Source organism: Sebastes fasciatus, chromosome 5 (genome assembly GCF_043250625.1).
Source record: "Sebastes fasciatus isolate fSebFas1 chromosome 5, fSebFas1.pri, whole genome shotgun sequence".
Taxonomy (NCBI): domain Eukaryota; kingdom Metazoa; phylum Chordata; class Actinopteri; order Perciformes; family Sebastidae; genus Sebastes; species Sebastes fasciatus.
Genome location: NC_133799.1, coordinates 20,427,439 through 20,441,717, shown reverse-complemented (window position 1 = coordinate 20,441,717; position 14,279 = coordinate 20,427,439). Strand labels below are relative to the sequence as shown.

Below are 14,279 nucleotides of genomic sequence, written 5' to 3'. Positions count from 1 at the left end.
TAAAGTGTTGCGAGAAAGAACCGATCACTTATTTGTCTCAAAGAAAGACAGACATGTGGAACGGGCCAGGATAAATTGAGCGATGGCTGTAAATGCTTTCAGCAACTATTACTTCAGTGGGTGGAACACATTCAATCAATACCTAAGCAAATAAAAAGCAGTGGGCAGTCTGAATGAGAAAAAGCTGCAGTGGACTGGACGACAATCACACACACAAATGAAACGTCCACATTCAAGCCGCTCTGCCAAATGATTAGTAAATGTACCTCTAAATACTGGGTTTATATAATTAATCAAAACTGTCTGAGTATAAGTGTTGAGGCCATATTAAAATTTTGATCTTCATTTGTTGGGAGATAATTTCACTAATTTCACTAATTTAAAAACCAGATGATGTTTTTAATCATGCAACAATCTTATTATAATAACTTTTTAGTCTTTAACAAAAAGGATTTTACTATTCTTTCAATAATATTCATTATTTAGACAGATCACCATCATTCATGTAATTAGGCCGCTGCCGCACTACTCTACACACACGCACCTCTACTCATAAAAAACAGCGATATCTGTTTGAGAAATCACTAATAATAATTAATGTTGAATATGAATAATGAATAATGTTGGGGGGATTATTCTTTATTTCATGGGCTATTTTGGGACGTATACGTTATTATTACACACATAGGGCTGTACATTTTTTTTGAAAATATAGAATATCACGATATTATGTTTTGTGATACTGTATTGATTCTCAAATACACAGTATCGATTTTTAAGTAATAGTTTACATGCAAAGATTAACTCATTCAATGCTTTATGTCATTTGCAAAGTAGTGCTATGATGTTACAGGGACTTTGATAAATGCAAATGCAGATCCCACTGTTCTGATTGCATTAAAAAATGAACTTGTTTTACTCATATTTTATGCATATGGTGGTGTGTTCTTGATACTATGTTTGCCTACAATTAGATTTAAAAAAATCGCAATATATTGCCTTGCTTACAGTATCGCAATATATCGCAATATATATATAATTGTTATCCCTGTATCATGATACGTATTGTATTGCCAGATTATTGCCAATACACAGCCCTAATACTTATATATATATAAAAAAAACAAAAAAACAAAGCATTTGAATACTGATTTGGAGGTTGATAACCATGGCAACGGTTGAAGCTTCGAAGCATTCGGGTCAGCCCTACATGTAATCAAGAAATTTGTGAAAATCTTTTAGTTATAAATCCTCGAGCATAGGACGCATGTGAAAGAGTCCAATATGCGGCTTTGCTGTCAAAAGTATTTGGATTTACTGCCTATGAGCTAGGGCTGTGTATTGGCAATAATCTGGTGATACGATACGTATCATGATACAGGGGTTACGATTCAATATATTGCGATACTGTAAGCAAGGCGATACATTGCGATTTTTTTAATCTAATTTAAGAAAAACTGTCATAATAAAAAGAACACACCACCATATGCATAAAATCTGAGTTAAAAAATCTTTACTTTTTTATGCAATCAGAACAGTGGGATCTGCATTTGGATTTATCACAGTCCCTGTAACATCCAACATCATAGCACTACTGTGAGAGGACACATATGGCACATCTCTTTGCAAATTAAATAAAGTATTGACTGAGTCATGCATGTAAACTATTAATTGAAAATCAATACTGTGTTTTTGAGGATTGCAAAACATATTATCGCGTTATCCAATATTTTGGATATTTTCTTACACCCCTACTATGAGAATGGAAAGAGTGGATATTGTCACTCTGCTCTGACACACACACACACACACACACTACTATATTCATGCACATGCACTACGTCCACCCAAAGCAAGGTCTACTGTGCCATCCTGCCGGTTCTCTTTGTGCTGCATTATGCATAATTGCCGCACACACATGGCTATAACTGTTATTAGCATAAAAGCTTTCTGCAGGAGATGGTGTCGGGGTGCGTGTCCTTTTTTTTTTTTCTCCCTGTGAGTAAGAGTGAATGGACACATTCAAACCCGAGCGATATGGATTAGCATGCAAGTGTGTGTTCGTACGGTATGTTTGCATTTGCACGTATGGAGCAGTTATGGTGGCTGACTAGCATACGTGGTCGGGTGTTATGTTCATCTGGTGCTTCATAAAAACATATGGTGCCCATGTTTGATTTGAATATGCAGATGAGGCGTAAAACAGCTCCACCCAGTTTATCCCTCATGAACCAGACAAAAATACTCTTTATTCTTTGAACGACTTAACACCCACCTCCCTGGGCTTGTCCTCCATCCCCCCGCCTCCACCAGAACCCCACCCTTCTATAGTGCCACACACACACATCCACATTCAAGATTATATGACAGCTTTAAATTATTATAACCCCTCTCTTATTTTCTTTCTTTCACTGTCTTGTCGACCTGTTTTTCTTGGCTAGTTATCCGCTGTAAAGCAAACCCTAACTTCCACAAGATTTATTCATAACCTGGGAAAAAATGCTTAAGAAAAATAGTCAAGTTACAGAACATATAAATGGATAAATGGAATCAATTCAATGGAGCACGTCTGTCTTCTTGACTGCCATTACCCCCACAAAATGATACAGTAGCCCTCCAGGCTAACTACAGCTAGCGTGGGCACTTTACACTAACCTGCTCTCCACCTCAGCCTCATCAGTGTCACTACGGGCTGATTAGACCGAGAAGCTTGATTAAAACTGCCTGGATCTGATAGAGAAGACGATAACGGCGGTGAACCGTTGGTAAATGACAGCAGCGGTTACCACACGACTTAAAAAGATAATTTATTTCCAAATCCCCACGCGGCTTTCAAGGACAGAACATAGCCTGTAATTTGCTGTGCCGTGAGCAACTATTTAAAAAATATTAACCTTTTGTTATGGGCTCTTTGTGATGGAGGAGAGAGAGCATGTGTGTGTATCCAGTCCTTCCTGTGAAGTTCAAGGCTACAGACCGACAACAGATACCATACAGCAGGTCTTCAGAGTGGATGATAGCCTATTTCCAGGACACAGACAATTCACCAAATCGCTCTCTCCAATAATTAGCACTGACAGGTGAAAACGGCCACGAATGCCACGGGAGTTCACAATGAAACGGACAATTGCACAAACGCACAACTATAGACCACGGAAACACACAAACATAAACACACACACGTCAATGCACAACAGCAGCAACAGAGGATCCATCAGCACAGCTAACACCACATTAAGACCATAAAGCACCAATACATCTCCTGTTCCACGTACACAGCCCGTATCCTGCTGCTTCTGCACTGATACCCCTGATCCCCCTGCGCTTTGACAAGGCGTAATAAAGCCTGTATGAAGCGCCGCATTGTGTGGGGAGAACACAATGTTGCATGCTGAGTGCTGTGAGAAGGGCGTACACCGGTGGGTCCCACGGCGCAGCAGCGCACCAGGGCCTATAGCAGGGAGTGCTGAGCATGCTAATGAGGTCATTATGTTATGCCTCTGCCTCGCTCCTGCTCTCCTTTACAGTGTGGGCTTTGCCTGTCAGAGGAGGCAGGGCACCCTGGTAAATGCAGCCAACCACAGATGTCACATATGGCACAATGAGAAGACACATGAGCGTCTCTGAATGAGAGAGAAAGACAGGGTGACGCTCCATTTTTCAGATGGCATCAAAAGCAAGAGCACGCCATCGGCGATTTGCATAAGGTGAGCTTAAAGAAAAGTAAAGAGGAGGGCAACATTCATTTGCTAATTGTTCCTGCTGTGTATTCAATCAGCAACCGCGCAGGATTGTGTATCCTTTCCCCCTCCACCCCCCCGTTTTTTCCGCAAGCGCTATTATTTACTACCGAGGAGGAGGGGCTAAGTATCAAGCACATGCAAATGCAATTACAGGATATTTGCATAGCCGTTAACAATTAGAGGGCAGATGGCAAACAGCGGGCATTAAAAAGCGACCGAGCGCCATCTTGGCTGAGGAGACAGCTGGCAGACAGGAATCGGCCATTTTGTAAGCATGGGTCGCTGCCAGGCTGAGGCGAAGAGAGGCGCCAGTCTCTCTCTGTGTGCCAGGAGATTGGCAGGCGAGGGGGAATTGTGCTTTAATACCCTCACTGGTATACAGGCAACAACAACGAACTCCTCCAACAGTCAGTGACAGTATGATCACAGCCCAGGGCTGCTGGTGAGAGCTGACGGAGGAGATCAACTACAACATAATGCGTCTGTGTTCACTTTAAAAACACACATACAACTCTGAGCAGAGATCTTATCATAATACTGTTACCAGGAGGGGGGCGGAATATTTCTTATTTCTGTTATTCGCCCTGCTTAGTTCAATATGGCTATCAGAATTGGTTTTATTTAGATTATGAAAAGCAATTAAATGAAGACATTGTACTCACCAAAAGGTCTGAATCCTGTCGTCATCTCTGCAAGTTTTCATGCTTGGGAAGCTGTCCTCTCATGTCCTTCCAAGTCCACAAATATGTACAGTACAGGATGTTCTGTGGCATGACCTCTCAAAACTTTCACCGCATGAAAAAAAGTCTTTTCTACTGAAGGCTTTCACCTCTACTCTGAAGCCTGGTATTTTCATTCCTGAAGATTTTGCCAATTTTCTTTAGTCACCACCAATTTTGCTAAAACATCTGAACAGCGAGTCTCTTTGTGTGGAGAAGGTCTTTTGTAAACGTGGAGGAGAAAAAAGTCAGATGAAAAACCAAGTAGTATGAGACAGGAAGGAGGGTGGTGGGGGGGTTCACTGAGCAGGTACAACTACTGTCCTTTTCATCTCTCATTCAATTAGCAGCCATTCACTTGTGCTGCCATGGGATCCCTGCTGCACAGCAGTAAGTGGACTTCAGGTGCTATTTCCACACACATAGAGAGAGAGAGAGAGAGAGAGAGAGAGAGAGGTATGAAAGCCCAGGCCCGCCTTCCTCTCTTCCACCTTATAGATCAATACTGCACTGCCATATCCTCTGATGGGAGCTGCTGTAGTGAGGGTAAGAAAATCTAAGGCGAAAAGACAGGTTGTGTCTGATACAGTGGATGAGAGAAAAAGTTCAAATTGTCCTTTCATCCCGGCTCATGAGATCTTAGGAATATTGTGCGCTACGTGCTCGGAAGTGGGACTGAGCAGAAACGTCCTGCGTACCGTCTCCGATGGCTCCTTATCAAACAGTTGAGGTGGAATGCGTAATAAGAGGGAGGGAGCTGGAAGAAAAGCGACCTTCGACGTCCTGTCTTATTCTTCTTCCGTTTCTCCCCTCCCTCGCTGTCTCCGTGTCTCTCTGACAAAGTTTTTATCAAGTGGTGTTGGACGCAGCAAAAACCCCTCCGGCGGAACCACACACAAAGACTCCCTCTCTCTGTCTCTTCCCTCTCCCTTTTTCTCTCTATTTTACACACACATGTGCACCTACTGACACACACACTGCGTGTGGGGCGGTGAGGGCCCTGGCCCTGGCTGGTGCTGGGACTGTTGGAGGAAGATAGAAAGAGAGATGGAGAGAGGAGCTGGGAGCAGTGGTGGTGGTTGGTCCCTGGGCTCCGAGGCCTGCAGGCGGTGCTGGGCAACCTCTGCTAGCCTCTCTCCTCTGTATTGATTTCTGCTGCTCCGCGCTGCTCCGCTCTGCCGCGGAGGCTCCTAGCCGGCGGGGATGAGAGCTCGGCTCACCCGCCTCACCTGCCTCTCTCCTGGCTTGGCTGGCCTAGCCTGCCCACTCTGCCGCAGCTTTGGCTGGCCCCTGCCGGCTCCCCGGGACCCCTGTATGCAGCGCCGGGGCCACAGGAGGAGGGCAGCCAGAGAGCCCATGGCGATCCACAGCTGTGTTCACCTGCTCTGGGTTCACCCGCTTCCAACCACCTCCTCGAACTGCTTCTATCCTTCTCTGCTTCCATCCTTCCACCCACTCTGCTTCTCTTTTTCCTCCTCCACTGCCTCCTCCTCCTCCTCCTCTTCTTCTTCCTGCTGTACACAAACAACCAGAGACAGAGATGGAGAAAAAACAAGTTAATCTTAACTTTCAGCATTTTACCCACTCTGAATGTCAATCCCGGTCTTTGATCAGCGAGAAGTCGGGGGTGAGGATTCTGGCATCCTCTCTCAGCCGGTAATGTGAACCTGCTAACCTTAGAGAGCAGAAACTGCAGGGATTGGAGGCCTGAGAGTTAAGTGTGTCAGACAGAGAGATACTGTCTGCCAAAGGTACTCTCAGCTATTAGATTCTGATGTGCTGCAGATAGCAAAATATAGCAAGAGTGGGCCCATTATAAAAATCACCACTGCGTCAATAGAATACATTAGAAATATATACAGGAAAAGTTTCTCTTCAACAACCACCCTCTTTTGCTCTCCCTTAGCTGCACAAGCCCACTGGGTTGTATATTTATTTGCCCTTAATAGTTATAAATAACAGAAGGAACATTTAAAACTGACAGGATATTTTGAACTACCCTTCCCTCGCCTCTCTCTCTCTCTGCGCGCCATAGTGAGTGTGAAGGAATGGAAATGTTTTGGCCAGACCAGTGGTGCTCTATAGAAACTTTGTCAAAGAAAACATCTCAGCTTTTGTATCATCTAGAATTATTCAAATGGGTTCAGCAGCCCTCTTCTTATGATAATAGCAGTTGGGGGGGGGACATTTCTTTGAGGATTCATGGTCCCATTGTGTTCCTCAGCAGAGAAAGAGCCATGGCCAAATTCAACCCCCACCACCCCACATTGCACCGCGCCGCACCGACCACGCAATCTCTAAAATATCCTCGCCACAGCCACCACAAGAGCTGTGACAGCCCTTCTGTCCACCTCTCTCCACCCCTCTGCAGGCCTGAAAAAGAGACTAAAACCCACGGGCCGACTGCCAGGGGAATAGAGAAGTAAAGTGCGGCGGTTTAGAGCCGGTGGGACGGCAAGGCTTTGGGTGTTAGAGCTGTCTGTTAGGGAGAGAGCGAAGGGGGTGCGAGAGTGGCGTGGGGGGTTACACTGTTGGGACAAGAGAACCAAGTTTGGGAGAGGGGGGCGAGTTGAGTTAGGGGGACATGGATGGGGACCGGGGGTGCGGTGCATGTCTCAGACACAATAATACTATTCATTGGGCTCAGACATGGGTGTTAACTCCCCTCTGACAGAGCACAATGGGACTCGGCTGCATTCAGGCAGCCTTGGTGATATTGTTAGTTCAGGGCTGCATTCTCCCTGCCGCAGGATAGAGCGCCTGCATTGTACCCGTCCGGCAGGATGGATGGAGGGAGGTTTGAGAGGTGAAAGGCAAAGAAAGAGAGAACAGTACGTTTGTCTATCTGTCAGTGCTGAAGGAGCGAGGGGCAGAGGGAACAGAGGGCGGAGAAGGTGGGGAGGGGCGGCGGAGGTGGTGGCGTTGGGGGTGTTTTGCCCCATGGCATTGGACTTGTTTGTTTCAGGGGAGGAAAAAAATAAAAAGGAGACTAAAAGAGACTGTGCAATAAATATTACTCAAGCAGCCGAGTGCAGGGCTAAAGAGGCATTAAAGGGGGTGGGGACACAGACGGAGCGAGGAAGGCATGGTGGCATTTTTATGGGAAAAGAAAACGCAGCGGGTTCGTATACTGCTTCAGAGTTTAGATGCATTTTGTTCATACGCCTCAAAAGAGGGAGAGCGGAGAAGAGTGGAGAAAGAGGAATGACAGTAAATGAGAAATGTGGAGGTTGGCTGCTGTTTGTGACTCGGATGAGGTGACATCCAACTACCACGAGACCTACTTTTCCAGAGGAGAGGAGAGGAGATGCAGTATATAATTGTGAGGCAGAAGAAGCTGAGAGAGTTGAACCAGCACAGTAGGCATTGGAGAATGCCGGCTGTGACTTAGACAGAGACATGACAGGTTTCCATCCAAATGTAGCACAAATTGTAACTTCATTTCCAGAAAATCAACAAAAGAAAATACAAAATGAATGTGCATTTCCATCCACTAATGTTATGTGAATATTAGGAGCTGGTGGCAATAATTGCCATCAAATGTGTAAATTTGCTGCTTGTTCTTGTCTTAATATTATATTAAATTAAATGCTTTTGGGTTTGGGATGCACCGATACCGGATCGGATATCCAGTAGATACTGACCTAAATAGATGGATCAGGTAGCGGTCACAATGGGGCCGATCTATTCAATTCAGTTTAAAATGTTTATATACTATATACATTTTATCTGGAATTTTAATTCCTGTTTAAATTTCGACCAATTTGTTGCTGCATTAAAAAGGTTTACACCTGAATTCTTGTTAATTTTTAAGATTTTTTTGTTGTTTGTTTGTTGGAGTAGGATTTATTATTTTAATAATATATAACAATTCACTAAATTTGTATTTATGTATTTATTTGTTACATTTTGTTTTACAAAGTTAGGAAAGCGATGTTTAAGTCAAGCCTGATACACATAAAAGAAAGCCCAGGTATCGCTATCGGTATCGGGACTGAAAAAGTCGGATCGGTGCATCCATTTCAGCCCTTTTCTGATGTTACATAGACAAAATGTTTAGATGATTAATCAAGAAAATAATTGGCAATTAAAATAATCATTCCTTGCAGCCCTAAAAGGATGAAAGTATGCTCAGCTTTGTTATACAAGTGTGTCTTCCTCATTGATACATAAAAAAGGCACCGCTATGTTGCCATATGGGCTCATAGACATCTCATCAAATTCCTTTGGAAGCTGCAGTCACTGAACGTCTCCCTCCCACTGAGCACTTATAAAATAGCAGATCTATAGTAGCAGTAAGGTATGGATGAAAAGGACAGAGATATAAAAGGATGCAGTATGCACGCGTCTAATCACTTACTCACAAGACATGATGACACACAACCCACATTTGCACACACACACACACACACACACGCAGAGTATCACTGCTCCTTCTGCACAGAACAACCTGCTTTCATGAACAGTACTTTGTTTGTTTCCCCTCTGGTAAACTCTGACCAACCGTTCCCATAGCAACCTTACCTACTCGTTCCCTGTGTGAATGTGTGTGTGTGAAAGAGAAAAAGAGGGAGAGAGGTATGTGGGGTAGAGCAGGACTTCCTGATCTTATTACAACAGATGAACCTGTGTGTGTGTGTGTGTGTGTGTGTGTGTGGGTGATGGGATGATAGAAATATGAATCAAAGGATCCCGTTAATGTACACCTCAATTTCTGATGAACTTTTGATGATTCTGGTTAAAAGCTTTACTTCCACCCAGGGTGGGAAAACGATTTAACTATGTATCGCGTTTTTTTTTTTTAGGATTTTGAAATCGATCTTTAATGCCAGAATCGATATATTTGTTTCATTTGAGTCTATGCGGAAGTAGAAGGAAGTTACTACTTTTATTGTTGTAGTCTGAGTAAGGTGACGTCATATCCGTTCCGTATCCCTCAACCAAAACAAACCGGCAGCAGCGAGCCGAAACGAGAAAGTAGAAAACGCTGGAGGGTCCACGTGGATACGACCTTCCCCGTCACATTTTAAATCCAAAGTGTAAACACTACACATACAGTAAAGTATGGAAACAATTTGGGTTTCACACATTGCCAGGAAAAGCAGAGCTAGACATCACGGCTAAAGCTGCGTGCTAACTCTGTCATGGACAGGAAACGTTATCGTATTGCGGTAACGTGTGTTCAAACCAGCCATCACTCGCATCTCTGTGGTCAAATCAGCCGACGCTACAACTGTAGAGCACCCATATACTGACATTTATGTTAAATGCATTTAAACGGCTCCGATGGAGCTGACCATGGATGTATAAAGAGAACGGAGCTGACGGGAGAGCTAGCGACGGACTTGGCGAAGTTAGCGGAAGTATACACGTGTGACTACATCTGATTTTCAAAATAAGCTGTTAACAAAGGGAACTGTATATACAAAATACATATATGGAAATGAGATTGATTGGATAATATTCACCAGAGTTATAAAACATTACATGTCCCTTATTAATTAATGCTGGAAAAAAATGTAATAATGCCTGACAATGACTGATATATTTGACTTCAGGACATCTCTGACTACATACACGCTGAAAATCAAACATTTTAATGTATTAATTTAGATATTTTCCAAAGTAAAATTCCCTAGAAGTGTATGAAGAAAAAAAAGTTTTCCCATAGTCTAGGGTTAAAAAAGTTAACAAAAAATATCAAATCACAATACTTGTAAAATTGCAATACATATCAAATCGATACCCAAGTATGGTGATAGTATCGAATCGGGAGACAGGTGTATCGTCCCTCCCCGAACATGTTCCCCTATACCCAGTCATCTGCATTCACTCTCAGCTGTCTGGAGTCAAACTGGCCTCCTCAGAGAAGGAAAGAGCCAGCGGTGGGATGCTGGGGTGTCAGGCAGGCAGGGGCACGGCTCTCGTCAGGGGGCTAATGCCCTTCAGGGGTGGCTGAGGTAGGTAGGGTACTGCCCTTTGTCCCTGCTGGGGGGATTACACTGGTCAACCAGCACAGACAATATACCCCCCTCCTGGGAAGGGAGGACCAACCTGCTCTCTACCAATGATAGGGGCAGTCAACTGATCACTAACTTAATTAAGGACAGAGGGAAGTAGGAGAGGAGGAGGAAGGGTGATACAGGAGACAGAGAGAGAAGAAGTAAAGGCAGGGGGCGATAAAAAGGGGGGGTAAAGAAAATAAAGTGAGAGGGGAGTAAAGCGATGCAAGGAGCACGGGGACACGCTAAAATAAGAAGAGGCATGGAGTTAAAAAGAGAGCAATGGGAAGCGGCGGAGGGGTGAACACAAGGCTTCTCTAGCACAGGATTAGGGGAAGGAAGATGAAAGGCTCAGATCTAACAGAGGACAAGGAAAAGGCCAGGAGAGATGGCCAGAGGAGGGAGACCGGCGACTTAAACTCAAAGCAACGAAATCAAGTAGAAGGGCGAGGAAGAAGAGAGCTCAGGTGTCTATGACCTCGAGGCACTGGTGGAAGAGGCCTTTTTTTATCTGCACAATGTGAAAACTCCCTACTCTGTTCCCTATTTATGCCTCAGCACACACACCTATTCAAATCCAATGACAAATGCAGCAGATAATTCTATTACAGATGACTTTAATAGAGGATATTTAGGGGGCAGTTAGCGGGCCCAGGTAGCATAGCTCAGGCCCACTGCAGACAGATATGGCTCTGCAATACTTAACAACAGGGATTTGGCAGCACTGTTGATTGAACATGCCAAATCCCATTTGTCGGAGGACTGTGCTCGCTTGTATCGACACTCTGTAACCTTGTGGCTCCGTAAAAGGAGACCTCACTATGTGTGTGTGTGTGTGTGTGTGTGTGTGTGTTTTCCTGGCGGGCAAGCAGGCAGGTGGGTGGGTGGCACGGTTCAGCTGGATAGGTGCATTGGTCTAAACTCCCCTCCATCTATGCTCGTCTTCATCCCTTCATCCTTCCATCTTTACATCGCTGTCCGCCTTGATTCCCTCTCTTCACAAAAAAGGGTGACAAGAAGGAGATAGAGAGGCTTTCTCAACACTCTTTTTCTTGCTTTCCCTCCCTCCCATCCTCCCCCTTCCCTCCCTCCGCTCCCTCCATCCCCTATGGTAGAGCTGCCAGACAGGAGTGCTCAGCAGCTCTCCGAACGTTATTGATCCTGAGAGCAAGCCGGCCAGGGAGTTGGTGTCTCTCCCTCTCTCTCTCTCCTCCCTCCATCACACCCTCATCCCCCCACCACAGCCCGCAACTTTTTCCTCCCCACCCCGCATCCCCCCACCTCCCGCCTCTACTTCATTTATCAAGGTTAAAGAACTCTTATAAAAAAGGGAAGAGGGGGTCGCCTGGATGTTATCTGACTTCATGAAAGAAATCCCCTCAGGCCACTCCACTAGAGAAGGATGCTCTTTGCCAGACCCAACTGTACACACACACACATACACACACACACAAAACACGCAGTGGCACCGAGTAGCGGCCCACTCATAGCCAGTCAGAAATAGAAAGTAGCATGTCCAGTTTGGAACACAGCAACAGGACAATCAGAAATAGAAATGAAGAGCATGGATGAATGGACAAGGGAAGAGGAAATTAGAAAATTAGTCACTGTGTGTTACCCAACAAGGTCAAACATGAGCATTACAGCGCACAATTTAGAGTTTATATCAGTTATAAGCCACTAATAAGAACATTTTTCGGCCAAAAAGCTTCTCATTATGTGAATATTTGTTGGTTTTTAGTATGATAATAAACTGACTACTCGCTTAGCCCTTGCTAATACTTTTACACACAGTTACACTCTACCTATGCCCACATCAGCTACAATGCGTATTCGCACCAAAGAGTATAAAGAGACTACACTCCGGTGCTTTTTTGCCAAAAGCCACTAAATGGCGCTGCGTTTGAGCTGCCGCCATTTTGGACTGAAAACACCAATGAGTCCAAAGCCATGAATGTATAAAGAGACGTCTGTAAATCAGAGGATCTTAACTTCCCAGTACAAACACTTAAATAGCCCTCATTTAAATCATTATGTCCTAAAAGTTGTAAACTTCACTAATTGCCGAATCCAGAGTTATTTTCCTCGACATAATGAACGTGCATCAAACCCACGGGACTGCACCGCCCTGCATGCTTACAGTATATGACATATCCGGTTCTGCCGGCTTCCTGCTCGCTGTATGTGGCTGTAATAATGGATATATTGGCTGTTATTCATCACTTTTATTTTCTTATAATACACCCATGGGCTGTATGTTGTAATGTAAGTATTATGGATGTATTAGCGTCTCTGTTCCCAAACAACCAGCTATCGGCCAGTAGCTAGTAGTGCTAGTAGCATGACATAAACACAAAATAATGTAGTTGTAACGTTACACTATTTACTAGAACGCAGGGCAAAAGCACAGGGCACAACCTCTTATACATCCATGGTCTGTGGTCTATTGGATATCGATTTTGGAGGTCGTTGACATGAAAAAGACTGAGATTGACGTTTTATTGGTGTCCGGTCGTCGCTTTCAGTCCAAAATGGCGGGAGCGTATCAACAACGGCAAAGACCCTAAATGCCCGTATGTGTGTGTGAGCTTTCCAATCTGGCTACGCCAGCTATGCAGTTAACAATGATAACAGTGACATATTAACCACTCAAACAATGGGCAACAACGAGCCTTCACTTCAGACAGAGATAGCCAAAAGAAGGTTTCCTATTTCTAGCCAGTTGACTTTATAATGTTTCTAGCCAACTCGTTTTGAAACAAAAACCCCGTAACACACTATTCAATCCTTTACTTACACTCTTGCTCCACTCCGTCCTCCAAACTACGAGTGTTACGACAGAGTCCGGCTGCTCCTAGTTACGGTTGCTAAGCTATGATTGGACAGTCGCTGTTATAGGGCGGGGTTTGTGAACACGTTATTTCCTAGACCTATAATAATAATAATAATAATAATAATAATAATAATCATTAGTTGCAGCCCAAGTTTTTTTAAATTTATGCATATAACTGATATATAGCATATTAGTTAATTATTTATTAATGATTTGCTAACATATAAAGCAATCTCCATACCTTATTAGAAAGTAGTACCAAAAAAAAACCCACAACAAACTATACAACGAAGTACATCTGAAAAGTTAGTTTGCACAAAACCACCAGACCCGTACATTTTAAGCTCCATTATCCATCTGTAGAGGAAATACAGTTTCTACATTTCCAGTCTTTAAGAGACTGTTGCAGCTCTTGGCCCTGTTTGTAAAAGGACTGGAAATGGCTCTACATGTGGAGTACATCCTGTCTTCCATTGTTACTGCTTTCACTCTCCCCTATAAAGGCCTGCCTGCACTCCAGGCTACAACAGCCAGGCAAATACACACACAGCAGCAGCAGCACATTACAGCGCCATACCTTCCCCTCCCTTTGTGCTCAGTAATTGCCACAATGCATCTTCTCGTCCAGCTAATTAAGTGAGTCTTTCCCATTGTCTCCCAATACTATCACCTCTTCACACAGCCAGAGAGAGACGGAGGGAGAACTATTATAGCAAGAGATGGAAAGAGCAAAGAGGTGGAAGAAATACAAAGGCAGGAGTCCAAATAGAGAGAGGATGAATGACAAAGGCATGGTGTCTGTGTCCTAGTAAATGTTTACCTGTTGAAAAAGGTGCCTGGTGTCTGTGTTTGCCGGCGAGCTGCAAACAGCACATCACTGCTGTTAGACGGAAATCTTCATTCTCAATAAAGTAATTTGAGGAATCAGGGAGAAAATCTCAGCTTTTAGATTGACTGCAATGCATTTTTAAAATGATAACAC

The 14,279-nt window shown here is 44.0% G+C and overlaps 1 long non-coding RNA gene across 2 annotated transcripts in view; it reads right to left on the bottom strand.

The window, feature by feature from the left end:
* The window catches only part of LOC141767904 (uncharacterized), a 46,908-nt gene that overhangs the window by 11,734 nt on the left and 20,895 nt on the right, over window positions 1-14,279 (bottom strand). The window contains exon 3 of one of the 2 annotated variants that reach the window (XR_012593962.1): window positions 4,406-5,973. This is a non-coding gene — a long non-coding RNA (uncharacterized LOC141767904). Of the gene's footprint in view, window positions 1-4,405; window positions 5,977-14,279 lie in introns of both variants that reach the window. The other variant, XR_012593961.1, reaches the window with a different exon arrangement.